Consider the following 27,650-nt stretch of genomic DNA (forward strand, 5'->3'; position numbering starts at 1 on the left):
AGGTTTGTGATTTTACGGAAAATGATATGGAGCAGAATGATATCTGGAGAAGACAGGTGTGGTTAGTATTGTTATGCAATCTTTACTAATTTATGTAAGCCTGTCTATTAATCTATCTTCTTTTGAATTTGGTAAAGAGATATTTTGAGTTCTGTGAAAATTATTTTCGTTGCAAAAAATGGCGACATGAAAGAATTTAGGTGCAACGAAATTGCACTTTACATCTGTGGAGTGGAGAATATAATTTGCTACTTTTTGTTAAATTTCTTATTGATATTTAGTTTATCGATAGTGCCCATCTAGTTAAAAAATTAACTATAAGGCCAGAATACTAATTCCTTTGCAGTTTTTACTACATATTTCCTCAAAGGTCAACAAGCCTGTTTAAAATATTGCAAATGGCAGACGCGGGAAAGGTCGCGCGAGGCAGGAATTGTATTTTCATATCGTGTGTGACGAGCATTAGAATTTTCTTGACGTTTCTAAAAGTTTTCTAGAATAATATCATAGTACTATAAGTATAGAGTCAAATGTTTTATAAATTAAAGGGTCAATTCAGACCGCAACGTGACGAGGCGGCTTTGGCAAATACCTTGCGAGTTCGTCAGAAAAAAAAACAAAAGCGTTCGATTTTCGAAACTCTACTCGCCCATCATCATCATTACATACACGCTTGTTCCCCCTCTCCCTCTTACCCCCTCCCCGCCCCCTCGTCAGCGCGTGACAAATGGTCCAACCACAAATTGAGTTAGGATGTCCCCAGACGTCGGCGTTTAATCATCCTTTGTCGTTTTAATAAGATTGGAGGGTAGTTAAAAATCTGAGTGAACTACTAGCTTCCTGGTAGTTGACAGCTATTTGGTTTTTTTTTAATGAAAATTATGTTTTTTTTTTGTGCTACGAATACGCTTTATTATAATAAATATTTTTTAAGCTACGTATTCATAGCATTAGAACTAACGTATTCGTATAGCATAGATATAATAATATACGCAATATGAATTGAACGAATTTATGAATTTAATGCTACGAGGAAATTAGCAACGCATTCGTAGCATAAACAAAAATCCACATTTCAACGTTGCGAAGGGTTGCGTTGCATTTTTTAAATAAGCCGTTCAAATTAGGAACAAGTAGCCTGACACCGCGGCTGACAATAATGTAATGTTATGTGCAATATTCTTCCTATGCAATAAATAAAGTTCAGTTTTGAAATAGGTGATTTAAAAATGCATCCCATAACCCATTGTATCGACGCGTCACGTTTGACGGTTAGCTAAAGAGAAAGAAATTATATACGTAAACATAATTACCACAGTGTATTATAAGTAATATCTATGGACGCTTCACAACACGTCAGTCTGGCCCCGTGCTAAGTTACTGAAGGTCTTGTGTTACAGGTACCAGACAACGGAAATATATTTAATACTTTTATAGTATACATAATTAAGATTTTTATTATATGATACACATCCATGACCCAGACACTTTGAAAACTTTTTGTTCCGTCGGCGGGATTCGAATCCGCGACCCCTGGCTTGAACTACCAACAGCCCACCAACTGAGCCACGGAGGTCGTCGAAATTATGTTTGTGTTTTGTATAAAAATTATGATAGCGTTGTTCAAATGAAAATTTTGTGATTCATCTCGTTGCTTAGACTAGGTATAGGAAAATCATCTGTAGTATGACATAATACTTAAAAAAAGGCAGCATCTTTGTCTGCAACAACCTTATTTTAAATAGACTCAGTCCACACCAAAGCCTAGCCATTTGACATTCGGATGCATGATTTACTACCCTTAAAAACCTTCAAAATTATTGCAAGCTACAGTCATACCTCCTAAAGCCTTTCATGGCACAACCTACCTCAAGCCGCGCGGGATCGAACATAAAAATTCTGTTATTGATTATCTATACAATGTTATTTCAAGACCCGACAGCATAATATTTTACTACCCCCACACACGCGCGTGCATGTGTGCACTCACACACGGGGAGTTAAGAAAAATACTCATGTCGCGGGTTTTTCTTGGGAACTATTTTTTCATGGAGTCGCCATTGTAGTTTCCTCGATTTTTTTTAGTTTTGAATATTTAAACAGGAAGTATATGTGATTAAATTGCATTACATACATTACAGGCGGGTTCTTATTTATGTTTTTAGTAAACGTTTCATAAAACTTTTTTAATTCAAGTAATCATGACAAAATGTTAGTAAAAAGATAAAAGTAATGAAATTATGAGTCATCAAATAAATTAAGACATTAACTTAAAGACAATATTATGGCTAAAGCCTTTTTAAAATAATTCAGATTACTACTATACTATGTAAGTCTCGAGTAACTAGTAGAATAATCAATGACTCTAATAGAATTTATGTTTTTTAAAAATTATCAGTAATTTCCATTGAAAAACTAATATTTCTGAACATTCTCAAGATAAGCATTAAATTTTCCATTCCACCCATAAAAATTTAACAGCAAAACCTCCTATACCGCTCCACACCGCTCCGATTCTTTTATACCTCTCACATACACGCCCGTCTGCGTCACACGTGATTCTCCCTCCCTCTCTAGCCGCCTACATCAGAGGGGGAGGGACGTAGGACTAACATTTTATATGTTACCCGGGTCATGGATATAAAATCGTTCCCCCAACATATACTTTAGCTGGATAGATGGTAACGGGGTAACGTTAGAGTTCTCAATAATAGGAAATTATTGCTTCTGCCTTTGTGCGCTTTTCATTAGATATTTGTGGTCGGAAATCCTAACGATGAAGAGATTAAACGGGTCAGTTGATATTGCTGTATGATACGGCGATGCGATACAATTGAGCCATTCAAAACTGAACTTTATTAACTACATAAGAAGATACAAATCGTTGAACTGCCTTTTTTGAATGGCTCGTTTGAATGCATCGCAACGTCTTGTGTCACAATGTGACCTAAACTCTAAGGGTCAATTCACACGGAAATGGCAGCGCAGTGACGAGCATTTTCAGTGTCATATGATTTTAAACTTTATCTTCATTATTTTAATACATAGTATCGCTTGAGAAACTTGGAAAGTCTCGCGGCCGGAAAGTCCCGCGGCCGCCGGCGATACTATATTGTATTACAATAATGAAGATAAAGTAAAGATAAGGGGCCTAAGGGACCTAAGAGGCCTTTAATTTGCGGTGTCTTTAATGTCAAACATACAGTGAATTTAAAGACAGTGAAATTAAAATACATTAACTTACGGCCCTCTTATATATAATTAACGAATTACATAATCCTTAAGCTTTGTCTGTATTAGCTAAACTTCCGGATCAGTTATTCACTTATTAGACAATTTATCACAATACAAACATTAGATTAGCCAATGTAATAATTGGCGCCTGTGAGACATTAAAAAAACTGATTTTCTTAACAACGTTACCGCTTACTAAATTCATAACTATAACGTCTTAATCTCAAATTCAATTATCGTACATCTCAGAAAAACTCAATTTATTTCTGTCTCTCTTCAGCATTGCCAACAGAAAGAGCTGGAGTATGCGGCGTGGTCGCGCCCACGAGGCAGCATGACCATCAAACAGGGCTACGAGGTGAGACGTGATCGCTTGTTGTGTCGTGATCGTTGTTGTTTTGTAGAGTCGTGATCATAGTTGTTGTGTTACTGAGATTTTGTTGTTTAAAGGAGTGAGCACACTGAGACGGGCCGTGCCGGGGCTCAGCGTGCCGGGGCTCATCGCAAAAATCCGCCTCCTTACAATTTGTATGGAAGCGGATGCGCGTATCGCACACTGTGTCGGGGCGCAGCGGATTTACGCTTCCATACAAATTGTAAGGAGGCGGAGCCCCGGCACGGCCCGTCTCAGTGTGCTCACTCCTTTAATGATAACATTTCTTACTTGTAGCTGAAGTAGTTTTTTGTTGTCGGTTGCCGTTGTTTTGTAATTTTTGGTTGCATTTTTTTAACTGATTGCTATTTATTTCGTTTTATTTTCCAATAAGATGTAAGTAGGCTAGTTTGCTTCTTGTTAAAAGTAGCTGTGAACACATCATTGGAAAAAAAAAATGTAGCTATAGTCTTAATATTTTTTTTACGCTGTAGAGTACGACCAAGACTTTACCAAAACAAGTTTACGGTCCAACATAAAATCTTCTTAACGCAAAGTCTCAATTTTTTAAGTGCTACACTAATGTATGTATGGTATTTTCACCTTAACCGAAGGCGTATTAAGACTCGCTACTCTCTTATGATGAACTGCGGGGCTAAAATGGTCGCTTTGAAAAATCATGATATGAATCATAATATTATGATTCATTTTTCTAAAATCGCAAAATGCAACTCTACTTGCCATTCATTTTTGTATTTTTGTACTGATTTGACATTTGTCAGTTTGACAGTTTGGCAATTCATTTGCTGAATTGATTGAGAGGAATTGCTAAATTGACCATTTTAGCCCCGCTGCACTTATTTCGAATTTTCGTCCGTAAGTCTCGGCCGCACTGTCCCATCAATCTCGTATTTCCCCTCAGTATGGGCCTAAAAATGTAAACTTGTCCCACAGTGGGACAGTGGGCGTCCCTGCGTGGGACATTTGCAAATGAGGCCTCTTTGTCATCTGACCCGGGACAAAGACACCCCCAAAACTTGTATGAATCTTATATCTACACTCCACACCAAAATACACTTTATTGCGTACAAGTAGAGTTTAAATTCGAGTGTACAATACCAAGACCTGTATGGGAATCTTATAAAACATTCGCCATGTGATAATAAACTCTATTGCGTGGGCTTAGAGTGTATATTTAAGTGCATGGTAAAGTCATTAGAAACGTAGCTCCGTAGCAGTGCTACGTCTGCTACGAATGATGCTACGACGTACGTCATTTTCACTGTATCTTTGTGACACCGTACTAATTACTTTTTAACCGACTTTCCAAAAGTACGTTCATTTTTAAAGGAGAGTTACCTACCACGGTCTTAGAGAAACTCGACGCTTGTGTTTTGCGCAGTATTTGCCAGTCCGAATAAAAACGTTTGAAAGACAACGCATTTGTAAGTCCCTTGATATTGCAGATGTTTTTTAATTAAGCTAATATTTATTGGTGTTTATTATAGAATTCCATACTAATATAACAAAAGTGTCTGTCTGTTAGCTCTTCACGTCGAAACCGCTTAAGGACGCTATCACAAAAATTAATACAAAAATTAGCAGGTCAGTACGAATATCGACGTTAAGGACATTAAAATAACATTCACTATCAGCGCGCCTTGTACAATGGCGGTTACGATGCGCGACGCTCGCCGCGTTCTTGATAGGGTGAAAACGTATGAAGAAATTTGTAAGCGTTTCTTATTTTTGTTATAAATGGAAATGTTATTTATTTTTATATATAAAATATTTAGCTATTCGTCCGGGGGACTAAATATGAAACAATTTTTTTGTATATTTATTTTCCTTAATTCAGTGTATTTACTATTTAGCTATAATGGTACCTAAACAAACCCCATTTTTTTTAATCTATTGTGATGGTTAAAACGTATTTATGTGAAAATTTTGTATACAGCTATACATTTTTTATGGTGGTGGACGTGGAGATGAATATAATATTATCTTTCATTTGAAACCAAAATATCCTCGCAGTGTGACTCCTAATTCTTTAAAATGGTACCTGAAAATCGCTGATATTTGTGAAAAAATGTGATAGCGTCCTTAAAAGGATACACCAGGGGCTAGAGAAATGAAAAAAAAGTACGTGTAATATCTATAGCTGTCTCCCTTACCTCAAGCATATACCGCAGAACGCGATAGAGACAACTGCAGAAAATCCAGAAAATCAACGATTCGTTGTCCCCTGATTCCTTCTCCAAAACTTAACCGATTTAAGTACTTTTTTCATTAAAGATTAAAAAAAGGCTTGAGCTGTGTTCCTATGTTTTGCTTTTTTTTGTATAATCTAGCCAAATATGTTTTCTGGACGTTTGAACACAGCGGAAAATCTGGCCATTTTTTTAGGTTTTTGAACGTTCATATCTTATTTAATAATTAAATTATGAAAAAAAAGAAAACATAGGGACATTTTATTAGTGGCCGTAGATATTCAGGAAAAAAATTATAACTCTACTAGCATTATCCAGGGAGGAAACAGGGGACAACGTTTGTATGGAAAAAATGGCGGTGTGGAATCCTCTTAAGGCCCAGTAGTCCCTAAAATAAGCAGGTCGATGTCTGTCAGTACGAATATCGACGTTAAGCACATTAAAATAACATTCATATCAGCGCGCCTTGTACAATGGATGTAATTACGCGCTCGCCACGTGCCTAAATAATAGAAAATAGGAGTTAAAACCTTTTGTTTTTAGTATTACACAAATCAAATATATCAAATCGTTTAGGTTAGGTTACGACACAAATACTACGGTACATTTTTTGTTTTTTTTTAGAAAGTGTGTAATTTAGCCATAAAATGATTTAATTATGAAAAACAGCGTTATAACAGTCATCTTTGAGATTTTTTTCTATCGAGCAGAATTTTTCAAATTGTGTACTGATATACCTTTGCGTATAGGAAATTTTCTCAATTTTAAAACGGTACTTATTTTATACTTAAATAATGACATTTCCTTTACCTAAAATGTATTTTAAAAAACCCATTTTACGTAGTTGCAACAACCACAGCGCCTTAACCGATTTTGCTAAAATTTGAAGATACTTTGAGTCCTGGGAAAAGACATAGGATACTTTGTACCCCGAAAAAATTTACGCGCGATAAACGAACTTTTGCACAAAGGAGTTGCGGGCGTCATTTAGTAAATAATCCGCCAAGTGCGAGTCGGACTCGCGCACGAAGGGTTCCGTACCGGTATAGAGCGAAAGTAGACAAAAAACTGTTTTTTGTATGGGAGCCCCCGTTAAATATTTACTTTAACATAATTTTATTATTGATTAATTAATTATTAAAGTACAAATATAATTAAGGATTTTGTGAAAGTTTCAAGTGCCTAGCTGTTACCATTATTGATTACGAGCTAAAAAGGCCAAAAAAAACACGTTTCTTGTATGGGAGCCCACCTTAAATATTTATTTTATTTTATTTTTAGTATTTGTTGTTATAGCGGCAACAGATATACATAATCTATGAAAATTTCAGAAGTCTAGCCGTTCTTGAGTTACAGCCTGGAGACAGACAGACAGACAGACAGACAGACAGACAGACAGACAGACAGACGGACAGACAACGAAGTCTTAGTAATAGGGTCCCGTTTTTACCCTTTGGGTACGGAACCCTAAAAAAATAATATATTACTTAATTACCTATGGTACAGATTTTACTTTTCCAGGAAAAATAAATGAAGGAAAGTCGGTCGGAATTCGAAAACCTAATCTTGAATTATAAATAGAGCTGATCCACTCAAAGATTCTCTAACGAAATTGATAGAATACATTTTAAACTACGTTTTAAACTCAGTTCGTTTTACTTATACGATGTAAACGAAAAGAAAAAATAATTTGCTTGTAGTTCTCAACTAAATACACCACAAAATAAAATATATACTTTTTCAATTTCGCGTTTTTGTACATTGAACATTGAAACCCACCAATACAATTGAAAAACACAATTTTAGCCTATTTTTGCTCTATAACGGTGCGGAACCCTTCGTGCGCGAATCCGACACACATTTGGCTGATTTTTTTTTATCCACGTCATTGTCTTTGCAGCTTCGCAATCGTGGTGACAATTATTGTAATCCATCTTGGTGAAATTTAGCAAATATCGTGTTTTCCTATAATAGGTTTCACTCCAAAGCTATCAATTGGAGAGTAAAAAGTTTCATACGTATAGTACCTAAGTTGTATATCTGAACGGGGATATGGCACAAGTTTTAACGGTGTTGCCGGCTCATAAAGTTTCGAGTACTACCCCGAAATGTGGGAGAAAAGTAGGTCGAAAAACATCGCACTACCTGACAGATTTTGTAAATAATAAAATACAGTGCATAGATTAAAAAGTAAATAATAATAATATGATGCTATTGTAATGAAAGTTATAAATAAATAAATAAATAAAACTTTATTTCAGACTAATTTGTCCATAGATTTGTTAGAGATAGTTAGCAACAATTAGCTTATATAAATATGTTAGTAGTGTTAGTAGAGTCTGTATAATATTTACGACATCAAGCCTATCCCTATCTCCATCCAGTATTTTTGAATGGGGCAGTCTAATTTAGAGGCAATGACCTTCAGAATGCTATTTTCACTGCTACGAAGTCTCTGCAATAACGACGCTACCTTTTTGCGCATCACTGCGTGAAAGCCGTCAACGCGAGACACAGCAAACATTTAATGGCGGCTCTCGACATAGGCGAACGCGTTGGCCAACGCGTCTGCAGACGCGTTGGCCCAATGTGTAGAACGGGCGTTCGCGCGTTGGCCGTAGGTATTTAGACGTTGGCCAACGCGCGAACGCCCGTTCTACACATTGGGCCAACGCGTCTGCAGACGCGTTGGCCAACGCGTTCGCCTATGTCGAGAGCCGCCATTAGACGCACTGCATACTAGGTTATAAATTTTGGATAGGGCTAGCAGACTACATAGACATTTTATTATTACAATGGTCCTTCTTTCGTTGATTACAATCTCTTATATATAAAATTCTCGTGTCACAATGTTAGGCCGCGTACTCCTCCGAAACGGCTTTACTGATGTTAATCAAATTTTATATGCATATTCAGTGGGTCTGAGAATCGGCTACTGGGTACTTACTATGTTGATAAGTGCATTTGTTGAACAAATAATAGTAAACTATCAGAAGTCGAGACCGACGACAACCATTTTTTGTGCGACGGGATAGCGATGGACGTTGCCATGGTGACATACTTATTTTGTCACTTCAATAAAATACGTAATATGGGCGAAATCAATGATGTTTTTTATAATCAAATATCACTGGGCGAAATACCTACTAAAGATGGCAAAACAACGTTAGCCCGGGACAGCTAGGAAAATAATAATATTATGGTTTTTATTTTCCTTCTTTTTCTCCTTGGCAGGTTCCTAAACTGGTAGTCAATTCTGAAAATATTCGCTTTCAATTCAAAAACAAAACTATTTTAATTTTAACACAAACTATAGTACACCCAAAACTAACAGACAAATCATATCTGACCGTTAAAATTAATTTGCGATAGCGGCCCGCGATATATCTGCGGTCGGGGGCTGATTACTGAGTGCGGGTTCGACATTAGTTCACTGTTGTTGTGTTACCATTTGTATATTTATACAAAACTTGTATAGAGGATATTTATACACGTATGGATTGCAGAGTCTATGTTATCTATACGAACAATAAAATTACTATGGTATAGACTTTGTACTGCTAGACCGATGTAGATAAATTTTGTCATATAGTTTATAAGGAAAGACCTATAAGATAGATAAGGTAAATTCGTTTACTGACTTTTTTTTTGAGTTTGATTTTGAACCTGAGAATTTGATCTGTTTATTTTATTTCATACAGTACGCAAAACAACATTTTGCGATAATTATATCCGTGATGAAGAATTACCTATATGATCTTTACTCATCTTTGACATTTTGTTATATCAAAGATCAAAATCAATTTACTTTTCACAGCTCACTGATACAAAACAAACAAATAAACGTTATCTCGTTTATACGTGGGAGAGCCATGCTTCGGCACGAATGGGCCGGCTCGACCGGAGAAATACCACGTTCTCACAGAAATCCGGCGTGAAACAGCGCTTGCGCTGTGTTTCGCCGAGTGAGTGAGTTTACCTGAGGCCCAATCCTCTACCCTATTCCCTTCCCTACCCTCCTCTATTCCCTTCCCTTCTCTTCCCATCCCTACCCTCCCCTATTACCCTATTCCCTCTTAAAAGGCCGGCAACGCACCTGCAGCTCTTCTGTTGCTGCAAGTGTCCATGGGCGATGGAAGTTGCTTTCCATCAGGAGACCCGTTTGCTCGTTTGCCCCCTTATTTCATTAAATCTATTACAATATTAGTGTAGAAATTAGAAGTATACATAACAAATTGACGTCAGAAAGCAACACTTTCAGCGGTCAGAGAGCAACACTTTACAGGAATTAATAACACTCGATTTGTCCGGTGAGTGGGGTCCGGAGCCATACTTAATTACCGGCTAGAGGCTACTGTACAAACTTCGTTTTACATGGATAAATATAGAGCTGTAACTATGCTCTTTTTAAGTCTAATACAGCTTCAGTCCACGACCCACGTATAGAGTTCATTGTAAAAGTAGCGGCGCTTATAAAGTATTTTTTATTTTTTTATTTTTGGGGGCAAATTTATGACGCTGGAGCGCTTGCCCATACAAATGACAAAAAAATGTTGTTTCAACATGCTCCTTTACACAGTAAAGTTTATTTAATTGACACAAACACTACTGAACTATTATTACTTTGTTTTATTATATATTGTATAAAGCAAAAAAAATAACAGTTTTAAATAAATAATGATCCATAAATCGTATTTTCATTACAAAATTAATTAAAAGTTAATTTTGCTTACTTCTCAAAATATAAATTAGATGTGTTGTATCAGCTCCACACATAACGACGTAAGATGTAGTTTTTGCGTGGTCAGACAGAGCGCTAATGGTGGGTACAGATAACATTACTGATACTACACTAATGATACCTTTGTAGATGACCACTTGCTTTACTTAGGTACTGAGGAAAATTAGAAAAAAAAAACATATTTTTTTATATTAATTTTATTTGCTTAATAAATTGAACGAATCAGATGTTTGTAAAAAATCATTTAAAATGTAAAACGACAATTACAATAGTTTTGCCGGTTGGTAGGAAGAGAGGGGAATATTACTCCTTTGACAAGCGGTCTACTGTCTTATGAATCTTCGGTCAGTCACGTGTTGCGAGTTTATCATTTTTATTCGTCCCAAAAGAGGCCACTAAAGATTTTTTTAATGTCAATAAAACATAATATTTCTATAATCTATACACGAGGATTTTGTTTTTATCAAAATCTAACTCTTTTTCATTTTTTTGGTATCGCTTTAAACGCTTTAAAGAAACTTTAAGTAAAAATAAACTTTTCAAAGTATTTCAATTGTACATTTGCTTGAATTTATACAATAGAATTATGAAACATCATTAGACTAAGTGTACCTGTCATAAATAAGGGGTTAAGACAGTGGTCATTTTGTCAGAGGCCGGTGGCGCGTGAGTTATAGATAGCGGCTAATGGTTAGTGGTTAATGAGTGAGTTATAGCCGGGGGTTCCCCGGGCTGTCTTTTTGCTGTTGAGTTGCCAAGTTATAGTATATCGAAAATTTGTATAATAATACAAATACTAAAAGTTAACTCTTCATATTTAACGCTAGACCGATTTCTATAAGATATGAACATTTTTTGGATTCCGTTGAAGGATTAAGGATATTTTTAATTCCAGAAAAATATACAGCATGGAATAAATGAAACTCCGAGCAATTTTGAAGGCAACAACTAGTCGTTTTAAATATCATAATATGCAATAACTGTTGTAAGTTGTTTCATCATGCTTTGAATTTGTCATTGGGAGATAGATAGATAGATAACTCATTATTGCTCACAAATTGGTACTATAACTAGTTCGACTAACTTAACATGTTTACAGTAAAATGTGGGTGGGGGAGATCTTGAATTTATTCCTTTTTTGTGTCAATAAACTGTATATTCCATCTTGATATCTTTTGATAAAATATCACTATCAATAAGTGCCTATATACACACTCGTGCTTCCCTCAAGACATCACATGAAAATGTTTGTGACCACTTACTCAACCACTCCCCTCTTCTTTCAGGCCAAGATGAGCACGGGGGAAGCCGTCAGCGGCCACCAGAAGGACGACCGTCACCAGTCCATGAGCCAGATGCTGTACGGCGCCGCGCTAGGACCAGGTCGGTCGGGTTAGTAGCGGGCTCCTGTACTAGATACATCATCATCACCGCCAGATGCTGTACGACGCCGCGCTAGGACCAGGTCGGTAGGGTTAGTAGCGGGCTCCTGTACCAGATACATAATCATCACTGCCAGATGCTGTGCCGCGCTAGGACCAGGTCGGTCGGGTTGGTAGCGGGCTCCTGTACTAGATACATCATCATCACCGCCAGATGCTGTACGACGCCGCGCTAGGACCAGGTCGGTAGGGTTAGTAGCGGGCTCCTGTACCAGATACATAATCATCACTGCCAGATGCTGTGCCGCGCTAGGACCAGGTCGATCGGATTGGTAGCGGGCTCCTGTACTAGATACATCATCATCATCACCGCCATTTCAGCAAGAGCAATTGTCAAAAAAACCGACCTCAAATACTACAGGTAGAGTAGATTATTATTAGAGCCGTGGTGTAAGCTCAAGTGACCCCGCGGCCCACCTAGAGCGTATAGTGGAGTACCAAATTTTTAGCGAGTAGAGGCTGCATTCACTAGTACCATCTTTGAGGCGCATCAGAGACCCACATACCCCGCAAGATGCTTAAAAGCATTTTGATCGGCGAAAAAAAAGGTATAGTAGATTATAGAAATGTAGGTCTGCAATTCTGAAACCTCAAACGTTACTTCGGGGCTCTGGCTGCACCTTTGGTGCGTGGAACAGAATGTGTTCGTGTGCGTAAGATAGGCCGCACATTGTAATCGAAGCAACATTAAAATGAAATGAAATGAATCACCAGCTAACTGAGTAAGTTACAAGACGTATATTAGCTCAGAAACAGGTATGATAGTTTATAATTTAATGGTAAGTATTTTAAATAAATTATAATATTATGGTGTGTTTCAGCCACAGTCAGAGTCATTTAATGATTATAAATGCAGTTTTCTTTAGTAAATACTGTTGTGGATTTTGAATCTTAAATGAGCTCCTTAAGTCATGATTAAATGCCTCTGGGTAAAGTTGTAAAATCCATCTTATATTCATTTACAACCTGCCTTGCCCTAACCTCCTGATCATCACGTCCCCAGGTTCATCATCATCATCACCGGTGGGCGGGGGCAACACGGGCAGCGGGCTGCTGGTGGTGCCCCAGCCTCTGGGCAAGGGCCCCACGAAGCTGCAGCCCCTGCACGCGCACGCCAGGAAGTACCACTGCAAGATGTGCCCACAGGTAATTACTAATTTGTGATTGTATACTACTGTTTGGTTATTGTGTTGTGATACATAGTATAAATAAGGACGGTAGTTTGAGACAGTAGAAGCGTGTAGAAGATGTTCGGAGAAAATCAAATTTTGATGCAGAAACCGTACATAATTCTATCAGGTTAAAAAAGTATGACGGTTCTCGACATTCTACAGTAGTTTAATATCTACCTCATTCATCACGACTATTTTCATTCAACGCCTCCGAGGTCTAGTGGTTTAGAGCGTGGCTCTTGACTATATATATTTAATATTATTTCCAAGTTTGGTTAGGACGATGCAGGCTGATCACCTGATTGTCTGACAAGTAAGATGATCCATAATGTAAAATACGTAGTGCATGTAAAAAGTCGGTCCTGCGCCTGATCTTCGCTAGTCCTGTCGGTCTTCCGTCCCGGGTTATGAGAGTTAAAGGAATAATAAGGAGAGTGCTCTTGTGTACTGCGCGCACACTTTGGCACTATAAAATTACTCATGCGTAACAGGCCTGGTTTCAATAAAACTGGCCACCGTCACCGAAACCGGTGTGGGGAGTATTATTATCCATCACGAAAAGCTAACAGATATAGATCGACGATTCGACGGACAAGCAGTTTTCGTATTTCTAATATTTCAATGGATATTATTATGGTCGTAAAAAGGTTCAATAATCCTAAAACTTTTTAAACTAAAGCCAACGCACTTTTAATTTTACAAACAAGTGATTGCAATTCTGTGAAGGGACGATGGTTTCATATATAAACTAATTAATAATGTATTTTGAGCTGCGAACATACACGCGGGCGCGAGACACGTCAAACTATGAGCTTCTAAAGCTATGGATACACCTCTTAACAACTCCAACAACTAAAATATACTTGATTAACAATAATAATTATTATTGTCACTAGGAATTAGATATAATTATATGATAATCATATTAAAATCTATACCCCGCCTACGTAAAAAAACCTAATACAGCCTATGTCATCCGCAGCATATTGCTAATATAATATTGTGCCTTCATTTGTTAAAAATGAAACAGTAGTCCAACCGCTACTACACACATGCATCTATTGCCAAAATCATAATGTCTTTTTAAAGCAAACTGGTAAAGAATAGGCTAGTTCTTCCCTTCGAAGGATCGCTGTTAGTTTAGCGACTATATTCAATATAATCCAATATATAAAATTCTCGTGTCACAGTTTTCGTTGCCATACTCCTCCGAAACGGCTTGACCGATTCTCATTAAATTTTGTGAGCATGTTGAGTAGGTCTGAGAATCGGCCAACATCTATTTTTCATACAAAAAAAAAATATATATGGCAAACAACGTTTGCCGGGACAGCTAGTATAATATAAAAACAGCGTCAAAACCAAATGTGTCCCTGGCATTAAGCGGCAGGAACAAGATCCGATGGCGAAATGATAATCAGCAGCCGCCTGTCACTCATCAAAATTCAATTCCACCAGTACCGTCCACAACTTATCCTATATAAATAAAAATCTCTCAATTTTGTTAGTCTCGCTAAAACTCGAGAACAGTTGCACCTATTTGGTTAATAGCCATGAAATATTCGCGGAAGTCCAGAGGGCCTAGACAAGTGGCAACTGGCAAGCGATTATCGTAAACGCCAACAAAATGTATGGGATTTGACATTAGTATTCGCTAGCGAAGCGATGATTTATGTCAAATCGCATACATATTTTTTTGGCGTTTACGATAATCGCAAGCCACTTGTCTACTAGGGCAGGAAAGGGTTAGATTAATAGGATAGTGATACGAAGCTCACCGGGTCATCGGGTCAATATAATATCAATCTCCGGTATGAGAAGTATCCATGTCCTTCCCGGAGCTAAAGCATCTCCATACCAGTAGTCGCCTATGGAGGCGGGGCGCCTATGGACAATGGGGTCCAGTGGTTAAAAACGTGGCTCTTGACTCGGAGGTCGTGTTGATTCCCGGGTTGGAAACATGTTATTTCCAAGTTTGGTTAGGACAATGCAGGCTGATCACCTGATTGTCTGACAAGTAAGATGATTCATGCGTCGGATGGGCATGTTAAAAGTCGGTCCTGCGCCTGATCTCTCGCACGTCGTGTTGGTCGTCCGTCCCACTGGGTTATGATAGGAATAGAGAGTGCTCTTGTGTACTGCGCTCACACTTGGGCACTATAAAATTACTCCTGTGTAACTGGTCTGATTTCAATGAAACCGGCCACCGTCACCGAAACCGGTGTGGGAGTTATTATTTTTATTATACCAGCAGTTAAATCGGTTCGGCGCTTTGGGCGTCAAGAGGGAACAGACAGACACACTTTCGCATTTATAATATTAGTATGAATATTAGCATTTTCGCAGTGACCGTACATTTTTCCGCTATCTACACTTAGGGTAAGTATTTTTCTGCGTCCAGTACTTTGCGCGTCGCGTCAATTAATTCTCTATCGCGTGTTTTTTGCCCATAACCCCACGCACAGACAGACAAACATAGCGGCGGTTATTATTGTAATGAATTACTTCATTTACGGCCTATTAACGAGTATCGATACCTCGTGACGTCGGTCGTTTGTACAAAAATCGTTGAATAACTTTTTAAACTCACGACTTGAGAATCAACTAAAAGCTCGATTAGACCTCCTGTTACAGAATACATATTAGTACAAGTATTCCTGTCTATAATTTTCGTTTTATGTTTAACGGAGGAACGAAGAGGGGCATAATTATTCGTCTATGATTGTCCATGATCGACATAGACTTTAAGTAAGTACTATAGATACTTTCAAATACTTTACAAACCTTACAGGTCCATTAAATAGAGCCAGTAGCTTTAGTACGTTATGATGATATCAATACAGTCAAAATATAATTGATTGTTAAATTAAACTTAAATTAAATACGATGGCAGTAGGCTGCTGCTCAAGAGTGACAGTAAAAACTCTTACCCCAAATCTTATCATTGAAATTCGGCACTTATCATCAAAAATGTAGAGTTGAGAATTGATTGACGTGGATCAGTCCGGTCGCGACCGGCGCGGAATGTCGCCGGGACGGACAGACGGACGGACAAAAAGTCGGAACGGCTAATACTCGCGGCGTTTGTGTAAATATCTGAATTCCTCAGATTGGACGATGCGGCCGATGGGGCTGGCAGGGGCTGACAACTTTTGGGTTGATTTTGGACATAAATTTATAATTTGTCCTTGATCATATTATCATTACTTATACAAAATAGTCTATAAAATGATTTTTTTATTTTTTTTTATTTTCGCTATATCTTGAGAACGGCTGAAACGATTTGCCTAATTTTAATTTTTAAATAAACTTGGAAGTCCAGCGAAAGTATATCCACCGGAATATCTAGTAATACAATAAAAATCCTCAATAGTAAACGGAAAAGTTCTAAGAAAATGTAGAATTTTTACTTTCATGTACAAAAGCACGATGACTAGCTACATAATATATTTAAAAAAAAACAATAGAATCAGAAATTAATTTGCGGAAATTATATCAACTTAAAACCTTAAATTATAGTTTAAATTTTTTAAATCAATTTTTAAGCCAAAGTTGCAGTTTAAAATTAAATAAATACGCATTATAACTTTGCAAAAAATATTATAATATAGTTTCAATTTCGAAATAGTTTCCTATTAAAATTTTTAACATAATTTTATAAGCCTTGATCGAAATAATAAAAAAAAGAATTAATAGAAAGAAAGAAATTTGGCAGCTACAAAAAATGTTGCGGATCCCTATCAAACCACGCGACTCTCTTTTGAAACCACCGACCGACGCCAAATCGTAAGCTTTGGGAATAACTGTATCTAATTACAAACAAACAAACGATTATCCTCCTGCTGTGGAATTCGCTATAACTGTTCCCCAAACCACCCAAATGACGAATTAAAGTTTCATCATAATTGGACGGTTGAAATAATATTGGCGATTCTTAACATTTTTATTTATTTTAGCACATACTAATTATTATAGTGCATAGCTAAGTTCATGCGTATTTTAATATAGATAAAAAAATTAAAATATGAAAATAATAAGATTATCGTGCAGTTCCCTTTATTATTTCCTATATTTGCGACATTTGTGTTAGGATTTTGTTGTTATTAAATTTTACCTAAATACGTAAAAAACAAGAACACTTCATGCACATTTCTGACAATCATTAAAAAAATACTTGAGTATAGTCCCAGAATATACAAGTCAATAAGATTATACTAAAGGTACACTGATTTTCTGTGACATAATATGAAGCAAAATGTCGTCACCAGGCAGCGTCATAATGACAGCCATCTATAATAGACCGAGTAAGCATGAATTAGGCCAAAGTACCACAACTACCGACACTCTCTAGGCGATTCCGCAAATATCCAGAGCTTTGTCAAGTTTTTTCACTAAAACCTCAAAAAAATCACCCAAAAAACGACCTTATTTCAATAAACAGAAGATTTGTGCCGACCGCAAAAAAAGGTTTTGCATCGCTTCACCCCTAGACGCTGACGTTTTTATATTTTCAACCCAATGCTGTTGTAAAAAGGTTGATATTTCAATGTTATAGGTGAGTTGGGGTATGATTTTCGGCTGAGGAACAGACAGACTCTTATTGGGGTGATTTGTCATGAAATAAAAATCGCATCTTACGCGGACATTAGGGGGGTGTCCGACTTTTTGTGTGGGCGCGATTTCAATAAGATATACGTACTTATTGGTATTTTCTCATCAGTAGAAAATGCTGATGATGGCATTAAACGAATATAGCTACTAACATTTAAATAACGGCCGCAGTCGGAGACATTGAAAGACTGCTTAATTTAGGGTGGGTTGCGCCAGAGGCGTGGTTAAAGTTAAGGTTATGGTCAAAGTTATGGTTATAGTTAAGGCCAACTTTAACTTTAACCTTAACTTTGACCACAGAATTTGACAGATGACAGCTGGTCCGACAAGGCTTGAAATTAATGGGGGCGGGGCCGCTGCTGGTAAAGGAGAACTGTCAAAATGGCGTTTTTTGTATGAAGACAGCGTTAGTTCCTTTTTTTCGCCACGTTCATTCAAAGCCTTGTCGAGCTCAAGGTTATGGTTAACCATTTTATGGCGTCCATTTTTGACTTTAACCAAATATTTGACATTTTGCATTGTAGTTAAAATTAAAGTAACAGTTCTAGCTAAAGTAAGTTGGTGCAACCCACCCTTGGTAAAAAGTTTGTCAGAAAAGTATGGAGCTAGAGCTAAACTCAAAATCTTTATTACATAAAGTAAACTTATCAATTATCATTAAAATATACTTCTGAGTACCACAGGAGTTTACTGGCAAGGCATAGGAATATAGAGTGCCCCACACACATTAATATTTACTTCCATATTTTATCAATTTCCTCTCCGTGTTGGCACAATAGCTTTCCTTTGGGTTAAGCTGTAACCATTTAAAAATGTACAGTTTCCACTGAAGATCTTTTTGCAAAGTTCGCGAGAAACGTACAAAAAGTTCATGTAGCAGCGGGGCTAAAATGGTCACATTTAGCAATTCCTCTCAATCAATTCAGCAAATCGATTGTCAAAACTGTCAAATTGACAAATGTCGAATCACTACAAAAATACAGAAATGAATTGCAAGCAGAGTTGTATGTTGCGATTTTAGAAAAATGAATCATATTATGATTCATACCATGATTCCTCAAAGCGACCGTTTTAGCCCCGCAGATCCTCTCCGCATTCATTTCATCTCTACAGCTAATCAGTAAAATCGAATAATGTATAGTTCTTAGTCCTCTCTGCGCTTATAGTTGCTAAGAAGTAATTAGCATAAGTCTATGATACAATAATTTCGCGATGTAAAGATAGGGCATGATAGCCGTCACTATCTGCACGGCGCGCGGCGCGGGGGCGCGGGCGGCGGCAGGTGCGCAATTATAACTTGTCACGGGAACCGCTTATATTATTAGCTGCGGCCACGAGACCAGCGGTTTAAGGAAATTGGCAACGGTACTTTTTAGTCATGATATTATTGAAAGTTCTATGTTAGCTATAATTGAGTATTTATATAGAAATGGTTGAAAGTGAATAAAGATTATTCAATTTACAATAAGATTTATAACTTGAATTGACTTGATTCGTACTAGATACGGAAAAAATCCAGTTACAGTAAAAGTCTAGGGCTGTCTGTTGACCATACCGGCTTCCGGTACCACAGACACAGCAAAGTGGCTAATGTCATTTCAACATGCGAAAGGTTATAGGTATTTTTCCTCGTCAGTTGTGATATCCTGAATATAATGCTTGGCTTGAAGCAAGCTGCACAGGTTGACGCCTTGATAGTAGTTCTTGCTAAATTTTGCTGCAAAAAACACGGGGTAATGATATTATTGTAATTCCAGAAAACAATAAATGTGTCTTAAATTCACATCTTTTATCGCTGTGTCTACACTCTTTTTCTTTAGGGTGTTGGGGATTATTAATTCTATTTCAGGTAATAAATAAATCTCAATAAAAATTCTGCGCCGCCACGCGTCGCACCGCGTTATAAACTAACATGCCGCCCGCTACTTGAATAGCCCCAAGTTCAAGCAAGCGTTAGACAGCGCGTGCGCAGCCTGCCCTTACCGGCGATAACGGACGTAATTGCACAGGTTGTGAACTTCAAACTTCCAGTACCTGCCTTGTTTATAAAAATACACTGTAATTAAACAAGTTATAGCCCAAGCCACGAGACGAGTCACATATAAGAAAATTTAATTTGAAGTTGATACCCTCAAAATGCTATGTAGTTTACCCTCAAAAGCACACAAAATTCTTAAAAGCTTAAAATAATAAATTTCAAAATACTTAATTAAAATAAAATAAATCTATGATATTTTATAGGCACTAAATGTGCATATTGCATGGTTTCTGCACACCATTATGGCGGCTTTACAACGTGCTAATACTTTTATCTTTACTATCCATCTTAGTAGCTGTTAACTGGTTGCATCATAATTATTTACCTCTGTCAAGCTATTAACAATTTTATACCCAGCAATTAAGTAATAGAGTACAATAATTCATACTTCGTACATTGCAAATGAGATATTTTTATATTACTCGATAACGCCGTAACTACTGAACAGATTTTATTAAAACTTGGTCCATAAATTAATAAGACTACTAGATGACACCAGTGTAACACCGTTACGCTGACAACCGTGTATCGCCTGGGAAAAGTACATTTTTCCACAAAAAAACTATCCTACTTATGTCCTTTCGATTCTATCAAAGTGTATCCATTCCAATTTTATCTCAAGATGAGAAAGGATAGTGTATACATTATTTTCCAACAAAATGTACGCTTCCCAACGACTTTCAGCGCCAACTTAAAACGTTATAAGTTATGCACATAATACCAAAACACATCTTTACTTAACGTTGATGTGGGGACACCTTTACCACAAAAAGGTAGCACATCTTGTAAGACGGTCCCTCGCCGGCACGATATGTGGTGTACCAACTCCGCTAAGAAGTCCCCTCGCCGCAAGCAGCTTACGTCTTCAAACAGCTTACAAATCTTGAACTTCGTTTAAGCAAAAGGGTATTTTAATTTGTTGTTAAAATTGTTGTTTGTGAATTCGTAACATGTTGAGTTTTCATAAGATACTAATTATTGTTTTGGAATCCTTACATCCTTAGACTTTACTAGTAAGAAGACACTATATTCCACATGTTAAAGATATAAGTGATTTTTTTAGTCCTTGTCCTTTCGTAAACTATCGAAAAAGGACAACGCACAACATAATATATTAAACTAGCGACCCGCCCCGGCGTCACACGGGTATAAAATATATAGCCACTGAAAAAATGATTAAAATCGATAGCCTATGATCCTACGCGTGGTCTACTTCTTATCTGTGCCAAATAACATAAAAATTTCTCCATTAGTAATAAGCCCGCGATAAGCCCTTTCAAATAATTTCCCCCGTTTTTTCCACATTCTCCTATTAGTCTTGGCGTGATGCCTTCCTCAATAAATGGGCTATCTAACACTGAAAGAATTTTTCAAATCGGACCAGAAGTTCCTGAGATTAGCGCGTTCAATTTAGCCCTTTCAAATAATTTTCCCCGTTTTTTCCACATTTTCCTCCTATTAGTCTTAGCGTGATAAAATATAGCCTATAACCTTCCTCGATAAATGGGCTATCTAACACTGAAAATATCATCAAAATCCGTTGCGTAGTTTTAAAAATTAAACAGAACAAAGGGACATGAGGGAAAAAAGCGACTTTGTTTTATAATATGTATAGATATAGATATAACGCGTAGAAGCAGTAGCCAGTAAAATAGGTCACCATATTTTACCGTGAGTAAATATTTTATTAGTACTGGAGAGGTTTAAACTTTTTTAACGATAAAGCTCTGTACACTTATAAGTACACTCTAGCGGATTATAAAATATTTCCTTCACTTCCAATTAATCTATGAAACAAAATCAAGCTTTCAAGTCTTAAAGAAGTTGTTTTCATATTTAAGTATTAGTTAGATTTTGCAGCATGATCATATAAAAATGTATTAAGCCACCATGGTTCCTATCATATTAAAAAACCCACCAAGTACTAGCGTAAAAGACCTCCAATGCTTTTGTAATTTCAGTTGGCAATGTCTATGGACCGCTGCATAAGACGATTCATCTGCTCGTTGATATCTATACTAATGATATAAAGTTTGTTTAAACGCGCTAATCTCACGAACTATTACATCGATTTTTATGCAATTTTGCACAGATTTAGAGTAAACCACAGGCAATGGACACAGGCAACTAATTTACGGGAAAATGTACGGTTGCCTTCCCTTATTTACGCGGAGCTGCTACGTCTAATTATTCTTTAAGAAAGGATCTAGCAGTGTAGGGGTTGGTACAAAGCCATTGTGTACTAATCGGCGTTGCGGTGCGAAGTCGCTTTGTGCAATAATACATCATTATAATATCAATGTTGTAGGGATGGGCAGAAACTTTTGTCGATAGTCGATACTCGCTAAATAGAGTAATTTTAACGAGACTATAGAAAAGATAAAATAAAAAATATGTAACAATTATTATTTAAGGTGTAATTTGAACTGTTTTTGTAATATAATAGAGCCTATGCTATAGTTAGAAGTATTTTGTGGCATTTGATTTTCATGTATTTTTACTATTTTCATGTTTATTAGCTGTGTTCGGTATTAATTACAAATTACAATGTATTTTTAGTTTTATTTGATTGTAAAAAAACTCTTAATAAAACTATTAGTATGTTGTAATATTGTATTATGTATACTAGAGATCGCCCAATGGTCGAAATTCGACCTTACTTGCAACGACATTAGGACTGCTACCTATATTTTGTAAAAAATATTGACTTCATCATAATTATTTTTTTTAATTCTTGTCTCTGCGACTCAGCTGATCTCAGACTGGCCGTTTAAGCATTGTCTAATAGTATCTAAAATTAAATATAAAAAAAACAATAATCCATTTTCAATTTGTCAACTGGTTGTCAACAGACTTCAACCATAAATAAAAGAGTATAATTCGTATGTATAAGCTTGTCACTAAAAAATCTGTCATTTTTCCTAGTAGTAGTGTCGTAGTTTGTGTAACGTTTTATTTGTTAAAAATATGTATATATGATAAAAGCATAACTTTAAAATAATATCAGCTCGATGCACTCCTTCACCATATAAACTATAACTGTGCGAAATTTCATGCACCTACGTTTCCCCATTTTTCGTAAAAAGGGTTACAAAGTTTTTCTTTCACGTATTAATATATAGATGATATATTATTCATATCGCCAAACCGCACTCTAAATTACAGATTAAAAACTATTTTTCCTGACAATCAATATTAAAATCTCTAAAACATCAAATTATATCTAAATAGTTATTTAACCATTTCAGCATATTAAAACTAGAGAGACAAATAGTATGTTTTCGCGTTTAGTAGACCTAACAGAAAGATGTATTTAATTTTATCGATATCGATAATTTTTAGTGAGCAGACTGATCGTATTATGTCAACACGCACAATCGGATTTTTGCATGATAATGTTAATGGTGATCTACGTGATCTAGAGTGATCTATGGTGATCTACATGGGAACCACACTTGTGATTTGTCACTGTTATATTTATGTAGATCCAAGACATGTTTTGCATTAAGTATCTTGAAATAGATTAACCAAGTCTTCGTAGTGTGAGAAGTGGAATTTTTGGAAGTTACATCTATACTAATATTATGAATGCAAAATTGTGTGTGTGCCAGCGCGTCTGTTGCAATTTCACACCCAAAACACTAAACGGATTTTTCTGGAATTTTCATGGGAAAGAACATTCTTAATATCATGTCCTTTCGCGGGATGATGCGAGCCGTGGGCGTCATCTAGTATACACTTTCGCATTTATAATCTATATATATATATATATATATATATATATATATATATATATATATAAATGGATTTTCAATTGTGTTAGTAACGCTAAAACTCGAAAACGGCTGAACGGATTAGGCTAATTTTAGTCTTAAAATATTCGTAGAAGTCCAGGGAAGGTTTTAAAGTGACACGAAGTTCATCGGGACAGCTAGTATTATATATAGGTAAATGGATATAAATTAAGACAAAAAAAATTATGTTCATAAATAGAATGGCAATCTGCTGAATGTGAAGTGAATTGTTAGTAGTATCTGTTATACTAGAGGAGGGGAGGGTGCTATTTTTGTAGTCACTCGAGCGTCATGGAGACTTAGTAGGTTTTGTACATTAGATAAAACTGAATAAAAAATAATAATCAGCGTTTTTTATTTTAGTGGTGGGTTTAGAAACTACAGCCATTTTAAAGTTTTGAAAAAGAAAATAATATATTCAGAAAATTGCTTATTTAAGTCAGTTATAAATATATTTTAGACAGCAAGGACTAAATCGTTTAGTTTAGTGCAAAATAAAATATCTGCGAAGCTTAGTTAGGAAAATATGAAGCTTCACTTTTTTATATTTTAAAATGTCCCTACAGGCTTACCAAACCTTTGAATCGTTAGTGCTTTATATGGAAGCTTTTTTGGGGTATACTAAACATCCAGTATCTGACAGATGACATTCCAATGTAAAAAGAAATAAAAAATAACCATCTGACTTCTATCTGATTTCTATACCATGATAACTAGACACAATAATATGTCGGAAGCCTATACAAGCTTAATCTGACACGCTGGAGCTACTCCCGAAATCCCCTCTTCCCCTCCCCAACTATTATGACAAGTTTCAAAACATTGTACAATATACTCAATGTGACCGTTTTACTCCCTGTAATCAAATCAAATCATCTTTATTTCGGGCATCAGAAGCCCATATAACAAATACCTTAAATCTATCATACATACTAATAATATAATAAATACCTTAAAAACTAACATACATAATATTTTATATAATACATATCTTATATCTTTAAACGAGCAATTCTATTATCGATATCGATATATAATTGGAATCTCGGAATCGGCTCCAACGATTTTCATGAAATTTAGTATATAGGGGGTTTCGCGGGCGATAAATCGATCTAGCTAGGAATCATTTTTAGGAAATGTATACTAACACTGTCACTTATTGCCGGCGACGTGACTTGACGCTTCGTTCCGGAGTCTCCCCCGGAATCTCCGGTACACCACACCACACCACATCCATCGGCCAGAACTAATTAATGTAATGAACAGTATGTTTGTCTGAATATTAATTAAATTAAAATTAAGTAATCATTGAAAATTGTCTGACATTTTGCCTCAGAGATCATTAAATGATTTGCATTGAATGATCTCTGAGGCGAAAGGTAATCGCCAGATAGGCAGCTGTCACGAAATCGGCTGATCTAACCCTTCAATAGCTATTATAAGATTATTGAGTATTGACGTATTGTGCGGGGCGCGAACTGCTAAGTACCTCGTTACCTTAAGGGGTTAACCCTCACCGTCTTTGTGCCTATTGGGACACAAAAGTCCCAGATCTGAGATAACCGTTATTGACAAAATATTGTCATTTAACAATTACATGTTACAACCACTGTCCTTAGTGAAATCTGACGTGACATTGGAGGTTTTTTGACCGGAATTCAAAATAATAATAATAGCTCCCACACCGGTTTCGGTGACGGTGGCCGGTTTCATTGAAACCAGGCCAGCTACGCAGGAGTAATTTTATAGTGCCCAAGTGTGTGCGCAGTGCACAAGAGCACTCTCTATTCCTTTACTCTCATAACCCAGTGGGACGGAAGACCGACACGACCGGCGAGAGATCAGGTGCAGGACCGACTTTTTACATGCCCATCCGACGCATGGATCATCTTACTTGTCAGACAATCAGGTGATCAGCCTGCATTGTCCTAACCAAACTTGGAAATAACATTTTTCCAACGCGGGAATCGAACCCACGACCTCCGAGTCAAGAGCCGCGCTCTATACCACTAGACCACGGAGGCGTTATTATTCAAAACTATGTAAAAGTTACAACAGCGTTGATGATGGGTTAATATTTTGACACGTCTGCGTCTGATCTCTCGACAGTCGTGTTGGTCTTCTGTCCCAGTGGGTTATGAGAGTAAAGGAATAGAGAGTGCTCTTGTGTACTGCGCACACACTTGGACACTGTAACATTACTGCTGCGGAACTGGCCTGGTATTATGAAACCGGCCACCGTCACCGAAACCGGTGTGGGAGTTATTATCATTTTATTTAACAGTCGGTCTGCATGTCACTTACAATAGCGGCAGGTCACACGCCACGCTAATTCACGTTAGAAGTAATGAAACTATCAATGTTAAAAATATCAGTGACAATAACGCTACGAATAATAAAAACTAAGGAAAAATAACTCCGTCAAAAAACATGCTCCACAATACTTGTCAAAAAAGTGTACCAGGTACACATTTCAATACATTTGCAATATTTAGGTGACCTTGAGCGGTACTAGGCTGACGTTACATGACAGACCAAAAGGAACCAAATTTAAAACGGCAATAGTATGGGAGTTACGATTCCTTAGTTTTTATTATTCGTAGCAATAACGTCTGAAAATAAATTGTTCTAAAAAAAATCAAAATAAAAAAATAAAGTAACTGAAAGAGTACCTATTATCTACCTAGTACCTACCCTTTTCCCTTCCCTACCTTCCCGTATTACCTCTAAAATACAATTATCAATAATCAATATGCTTATCAAAGACTTTATATGATCTTCAATAACCAATTCTACCAAACCTCTATAATATTTGTATTGATCTATTGTATTGTAATTACAATATTGATACACGTGTGCCCAATATGCCCCTCGATCGATGAAGGGTTGAATCATAACCTCATTGTATTGATGACAATCAACGCGTGCGTTTTGTGTGCCTTGTGGTCTGTCGATACTAGTATAATTCGGCTTATAATATTATAACTAGTTGATTAGATGTAATAATTGAAAAGTGTTAAAGAATTTTTCATCTATCGAAAAAATATTTGGTCACAGAAAGTTTAAAACGAAATTTTGATGATGGAAACAATAAAGGCAAATATACAAATAGGAGGAATTATTGATAACAGCAGTTTCTTTCAGACAATTAGGTTTAAATTAATTAGCAATGCAATTAATTATAATAATTATTAATTAGGTATTATCGATTGATTTGATTTTACATAATTTATATTATCTCCGTAAAAGTGGATATATGTTTCTAGATCTATAATGTTAAATACTAAAAATATCGAGCATGTACAAATTAACAAACTATTCAAGATAACAATATCACTTAAATTCACATTCTTAGTAAGTAATAAAACACGTTAAAGAAACGGTGAATCTCAAAAAGAATTCATAATGCACAAAAACTTCACGACAATGGCACAAAAGCACAATCATAATTCTAAACTATACAATAATTGATCAATTGTAATTAATTCAAATGCTCACCCTGGATATTCTCACGATTTTTTAATTACAACCGAGCAGATGTTTTGTTCGACGATAAAAAATAAAGCGACCGGAATAAAGAAAAAAACGCTTCCTAAATATTCATCAAACAAAGAATAATCAAAGATGAAGAACATCAAAACCGGAATTCAATCGCAGATACAAAAGGAACAGGGAACGGCCTTGTTCCAGGTTTTAATTATTCACCGAATGATCTACGAAACGTCTCACACGATACCGAAAGCATCACTAATGACACACACAATGCAGACAAAAAACCGCCTGACCCCAGAGATTCACGAATTATAAATATCTCTAAAATAAAGCTCAAAGTAAACACACATACTCCAGAAGACAGTCCCGAGACTTACGTATGCAAAACAGTATGCAAAATTGGGGTGAAACGGGCTATGCAAATCTCCGTGCGAAGTGAAAGGTAAAAAACAAATAGCGAAAAAACCGCTCGTATAGAGAATGATAAACACAAAAACAATTTTATATTGTCTAGGCGTTGTTGCATATATTAAAAAACTGAGG

The sequence above is a fragment of the Aricia agestis genome, chromosome 19, assembly GCF_905147365.1.
Source record: "Aricia agestis chromosome 19, ilAriAges1.1, whole genome shotgun sequence".
Lineage (NCBI taxonomy): Eukaryota > Metazoa > Arthropoda > Insecta > Lepidoptera > Lycaenidae > Aricia > Aricia agestis.